The following is a 6000-nucleotide window of genomic DNA, read 5'->3' on the forward strand; positions in this document are numbered from 1 at the left end:
ATCTAGTTGCTCCTCTATTGACTAGGAAGATCTTGAAGAAAAGGTCTACTTGAAGAGGCAACTTATATCAACTCTTGAGGAGATCAAGGAATTTAGAGTCATCAATATGGAGCTGGAAGAGGAGAACAATACATTAAAGGTGAAGTTGTTGAATCTTCAGAAGCATGTAGATAATTTTGAAGCATTTAAGGAGATTCAAACCAACCATTGTTCCTCTCAGGCTGAGACAATGTTAGAATATGACAACGACCGAGCAACGACATTAAAGGGACCTGCGAATTTGGTTAAAGGAAGATTTGATGGCACTTAGTGGCAGAGAAAAGAACGCAACATCAAGGAGATAAGGGGACTTCTAGGAATCAAAATAGAGGTATTAAACCCCTCATGTGCTTTTATTATAATAACGTAGGGCATTTTGCTTCCAAGTGTCCAAAGAGGAAAAATAAGGTACAAAAATAGAAGTGGAACGCTCCATTTCATCGAAACCATGAATTGCTCATAAGAGAATTTTGAATAGACATGCATAGAGAGCCTTTTCCCGTCAAAGGAAATATTTTTCAGTGGCCCCAAGAGAGCGAATTATAGTCCAGGAAATTAGACAGACACAAGAACAATTCCTTTGTCCCATTCTTGAATAACGTTGAATGCTACAGGTGTAAGAATTTTGGGCATAAAGAAACTACATGCAAATTTGGCAAGAAAACCTATTTTCTGAACACTGCAAACAGAGGTTATATGGATCATGAGGAGAGCCAACAAAGAGAACTACACAAGATTTATTTCAGCACTCGCAAGAGAGGCAGATTGAATGGTGCATGGAGGCTATGTAGAATAATGTTTATATTTGAGGATTATCAGCAGAAGACTAGCATATCGGAGTTTGGAATTCCTACAATTGATCTCTCTTATATAACCTACAGTAGGCAGAGACTCCAATAAGACAAAAGCAACAGTAGCACTACTAGTTCTTCATTGCAGAGAGCAAGCATAGACTGTGAGAAAGAAGAGCAAGAGGTAAATTGCAAATTGGCCTTAATTGATGCTAACAAAAGGAATGATCATAGGTATGTATGCTAAGGAAATGACAGAAAGTCACCTAGTCAGGCAGATCAACGTAGGAAATCAGCTCATGGTGTTGATCAAACTTAACATACCTAGGTGTGGAAGAAAAAAGGAGATAATCTAGTCAGGGGGAGTTAATCCCTTGTTCCTCTTCATTAAAAAAAGAGACTAGCTTCAAGGGGATCCAGAAAGGTCAGATGCAAGGAGCAGAAAGGAACATGCCAAGGAATGCAACTAAAGGATAAAGGGAAGTATGTCTGCTGGGTAGTATGGTTGATTAAATGTTGTTGTAAAATTAGATTGGTAGTCTAAGTGTATATTAATGGTGATGATCTGTTTACTGCTAAATTTTACTTTTCAAGTATTGGTTGCACATTCCTAATGCAAAGAGGAAGCATGGCCATAGGGGGAGTATACTCAAGTCAAGGTTTGAGTATCAGATTATTCATTCTCAATTGGTATCATTATCTAGTATCAGTTGTGTGCTGCATGAAAAAGCCTAATGGTGATTGTTGCATATTATGTTGAGTTATATTGAGTTACAAATATGATGGATGGATTTATTGTTGTGATGTTGTTTCGATTGGTAAATGGTATCAGACATCAAATTTGTGGTGACAGGATCATGATTGGAGGATGAGGACACTCAGTTATCAATGGCATCAATTCTGCAATTGGCGTCATTTTAAATTGGTATGAAAGGTACTATCAATTGGTATTTATAGCCATTAGACTATTTTTCAGAGTATGGTGTTCATGTTGTCTATAAGTCCAAGTGTTGGTAGGAAAGTCCTGATTTATATGACTATTGTTCATGATGAGTCAAAAGTATCATGGTGAGTTTGTGGTCATTAGAAATCTATTGGGAGAAATACAAGTTGATTTGTTGGTTTAGGCATGCATTGGTCAGAGTCCCTCCATGTTTATTGAGTAAGCACTTCTAAGTGTTGTACTTTTTTGTTCGTCAATTGACAAATTAGTGGTGGCATGCACAAGAAAGGTTGTTATTGTTGCTAGAGGTCAAGTGTTTATGCCTAGTTAGGCATTGTTATGAATGTAATCCTAGCAGAGACTCAGACTTGCAAGAATCATTTTCTCATGGCTTAGTTTCTCAATTTGGTGATTGTTATAGCAAGAGATCCCTCTTGACTACTTGAGATAAAGAGTAGGAGTAATTACTCCTTTCCCTGCAACTTAATCTTCTTCACAGGACATAGAGGAATTTGCTTGGATCAAATCAGAGGTATTTGAGATTCTTAGCATAAGAAGAAGAAGTTGACAGGTCCATAGGATCAGAAAGAAAGATGAGGATTGTTGACAGGAGGAGCATGCTAGTATCTTTGCCATTAATGTCAAAGGGGGAGAAATTGTTGATCAAACAAAAAATGGAAACTAACCTCATACAAAGGGGGAGAAGAACCTCAAGAAAAACATAGGGAGAAGCATCAAAGACAAACAATAGAAGTACAATTATCTTTGCTTGATCATTGGTGATGATGTTTTGTTTGATCAATGTGTTGTCATCAATGCCAAAGGGGGAGATTGTTGAAATATGTTGTCATTGATGGCAAAGGCAAATATTGTGGAGAAAGGAAAAGAACGAAAACTATAGTTGCATTTAATGACGGCATTGTCATTGATGGAAATAGATGGAAAAGGTGTCAAAGGATGCCTCAAAAGATCAGGTTCTAGGCACAAGAAGAAGAATCAAGATCATAATGGATGAAGAAGGTGCAAAGAATTTGGAGTCATTTCTTGTGCAAGAGATCATCTCAGATGTATATGGAACCCACCCATATAGGAAGAGCTTTGAAAGAGCTTTCCCATGGTATGTGGAAGTTTGGAACTGGGTTGAAAGATAGAGCGAGTCAAAGTTAAGTAACTCCATGATCAAACTGTGTAGAGGTAAAGTTAGTTGGAGGTGCTTTAGAGCACATGGTTAGTTTGGCACATAGTAAAATGTAGCAGAGTCCTTAGCAACATCGTAAAAAAAAGGGATTGGGCAAACGTGGCAATCCAAGTGCAATAGTGGGAGCATATTTTATTAGACGATGGCAAAGCCCGCCCGATCGATGTAGCCCAAGGGTAACACCTCGAAGAAAGCAAAGGAATCATCAAGTTAAAGCATCGGGATGCAATAGGCATGCAAACGTGGGAGAAACAACGCAATGAAGGCTTTTCATTGGCCCAAGAAGAGCCCACTTAACACATCATCTTGTAGCTATAACCCCTAGCAGAGACAACCCGACAGTATAATCCCGACGAATTTCATGCAACACTCAAACAAACAAGTGGGGTGAGGTAAGACGGGCATACATGGTCACTGATAGTGACTTAGTGTAGTTGATAGGTGGAAACTTGAACAAGAGGTCCCCACCTTGATAACGAAGCCCGAAAGAGCCTAAATCGACACAAAATCTTTCCCAGAAGGATTTTAAAGCAGAGTGTAGAGGAGAGACGACCGAGAGGAATATTGGAGCAAAACAAAAGAAAAAGTCTGTAGTCCCTTAAAAAAATTATAAAGGAAATTTGATTAAAAACAAGGCCTCAAACCCTTCTCTCTCCTCTCTTATAGCATGATAGGTGGCAGTGTATTATTGGCCCAGATGACGAAGGATGATGATATCAGCATCAACCAATGGGAACATGACACATGGCAAGAAAATTCAATGTTTTTGGCTACCCAAATGACCCAATTCTAATTGACACGTGGACCAATCATAGGTTGACACATGGCACAGGTGACGTCAGTGTGACATCATCCCACTGGTCAAAACCTAGAAGGTTAAAGAGTAGTGCAAAGGGAAGTGTCGGGAAAGAGGCATCGAGATGACGTGGGCATGTCAAAGAAAACTTAGCCTGGAGAGCTTTTCTATTGGCTCTTTCTACATCGGGTTGACCCCACAAGGCAACTCAGCCCACAGGAACTAGCCTGGAGAATTTAATGAATGTAAAGACAACAACATCAGGACACAGCAACAACAACTGACAGGGGCAAAGCAACAACCAATAGAGAGGGTGTTTGGAGGACCTAATGAAACAACTAAGCCTATAAGGAAGACCCCAAAAGAGTATAAAGAGGCATAATATAAAGTATCAAGATAAAGGGATACAAGCTAAGTTTTGACATAAGGATACATGCAACAAATAAGACCAAGGGTGCAAGAAGTTTATTGACACCTAATCATGGGGATTGGGTGAACACTTGTAAATAATGTAAATAGTAAATAATGGAAAAGGAAGAGTCATCGGGAGGTGAAACCCAAGAGTCACTCCCTCATGTATATAACCATAAGTAATCTTAATGAAAAATCACAATTCATTTGAGGAGTTACCTCCTAGCCTGACATGGTATCAGAGCCAGCCCCATTTTTGGCTTCCTTTCTGGCTTGTAACTCCCTCCTGCCTATGTTCTGCCTATTTTGTAGAACTGACACCTCTGCCATATTCTCTATCTTGCATTAGTATTGAATGCATATTCCACTCTGGTTTCCTCTGTAATCTTATTGATTAATACTGTATCTGCTCCTCACTCTTCACATCTCCCACTACGCAGGCCCAACCAAGTGGTGTCTCCGGAATTCAAGAAAGAACAACTACTAAGGAGTAACTTGTGTTCAATTACGCCTTTCATTTTAGAATCACTCTCTTAGGCCAACTTACATTGTCCCTTTGCACAACGGTATTACACTATCAGCGACAACGTGAATGTTTCCTCCCTCGGCCCTTCCACATTTTGGTTGTCCCTCACACCTGCACAGCCCAGTCGATTCCCTATACACTCTTCTCCGTTGTTCAACTCACACTGTATCGCTGCACCTCCCACTCGACCTCCCCTCCGCTCTGCTCCTATACACAGACCTACGCCCTATACACCACTCTGGTATACGCAGACCTCTAATGGTATTACCACAGTCGGGTGCATAGTCGGCCGAGACAATGCATGGCGGAAGGTAAGGATCAGGCTGGGCACACCATCACTCTCAATAGCACCGGCCATCATTACTACATTTGTGCAATTTCTTGCCACTGTGTCACCGACCAAAAGGTGAGCAGCTACTCCCGATAGTTTGCCATCACCGGCTCATGTTTCTACTTCGGGTACTCCCGCTTCATCTTTCATTCAGTGATTAATGCTAGTTTTAATGTAAATATTTGTGGTCCCCTCCCACCGCTTTTTAATATTGTTTTTTTAGTACTTCGACCGTCCAAGGGCCTCCATATCACGCTATCTACATTTCATTTATTTTTATATTACTGTGTGGCCTGAAACCGCCCCCCCTCATATAAGCCCTTCCTCATATAATACCCTCCCCTCATACAACCTCCCCCTTATAACACCTACACCAAGTATTACCTATGTCTTATATATCAGAGTGTATTTTTTTTTCTTTTTTTTACAGCAGAACTCATTTGTTTTTACCACTAGGAGTGCAAAATTTATACATTGGCAACAAAAGTATTTTTACAGTACATAGATTTTAAAATGCATTCATTGATATCTGTTGTGGGAGTGGTTCTCACCAGCAAAGAGAACTATCCAGAATGGTCGCGGAGGATCAAACACACTCTCATTTTTAATGAGTTGTGGAAAGGAGTTTGTGTTGGAGAAGGAGATAATGAATCAACAAAGGCTACCTCAGACAAGGAATTTGCCATTTGGGAAAACAAGAACAACAAGGCCTATGCCTTGATTGCAACATCTGTAAATGAAGAGGTGAGTCGCCATATTTCACCATTTTCGAATGTTTTTGAAGCCTTACAACAATTGAAGGAACTCTATGAGACACACTCTACGCTTGAGGTTGTCCAACTAATGATTAAATTGTTCAGCCTTGAATTACAAAATGATGATCCTCTTGCTCTTGCATTAGAAGTAAAATCTAGTATGCATGATATCAAAGTCACTAATGTTGAACTAGACATTCCTCTGATAGC

The sequence above is a fragment of the Pinus tabuliformis genome, chromosome 2_1, assembly GCF_031772625.1.
Source record: "Pinus tabuliformis cultivar Carrire ecotype Pingquan chromosome 2_1, CPIR1, whole genome shotgun sequence".
NCBI classification, from domain to species: Eukaryota; Viridiplantae; Streptophyta; class Pinopsida; order Pinales; family Pinaceae; genus Pinus; species Pinus tabuliformis.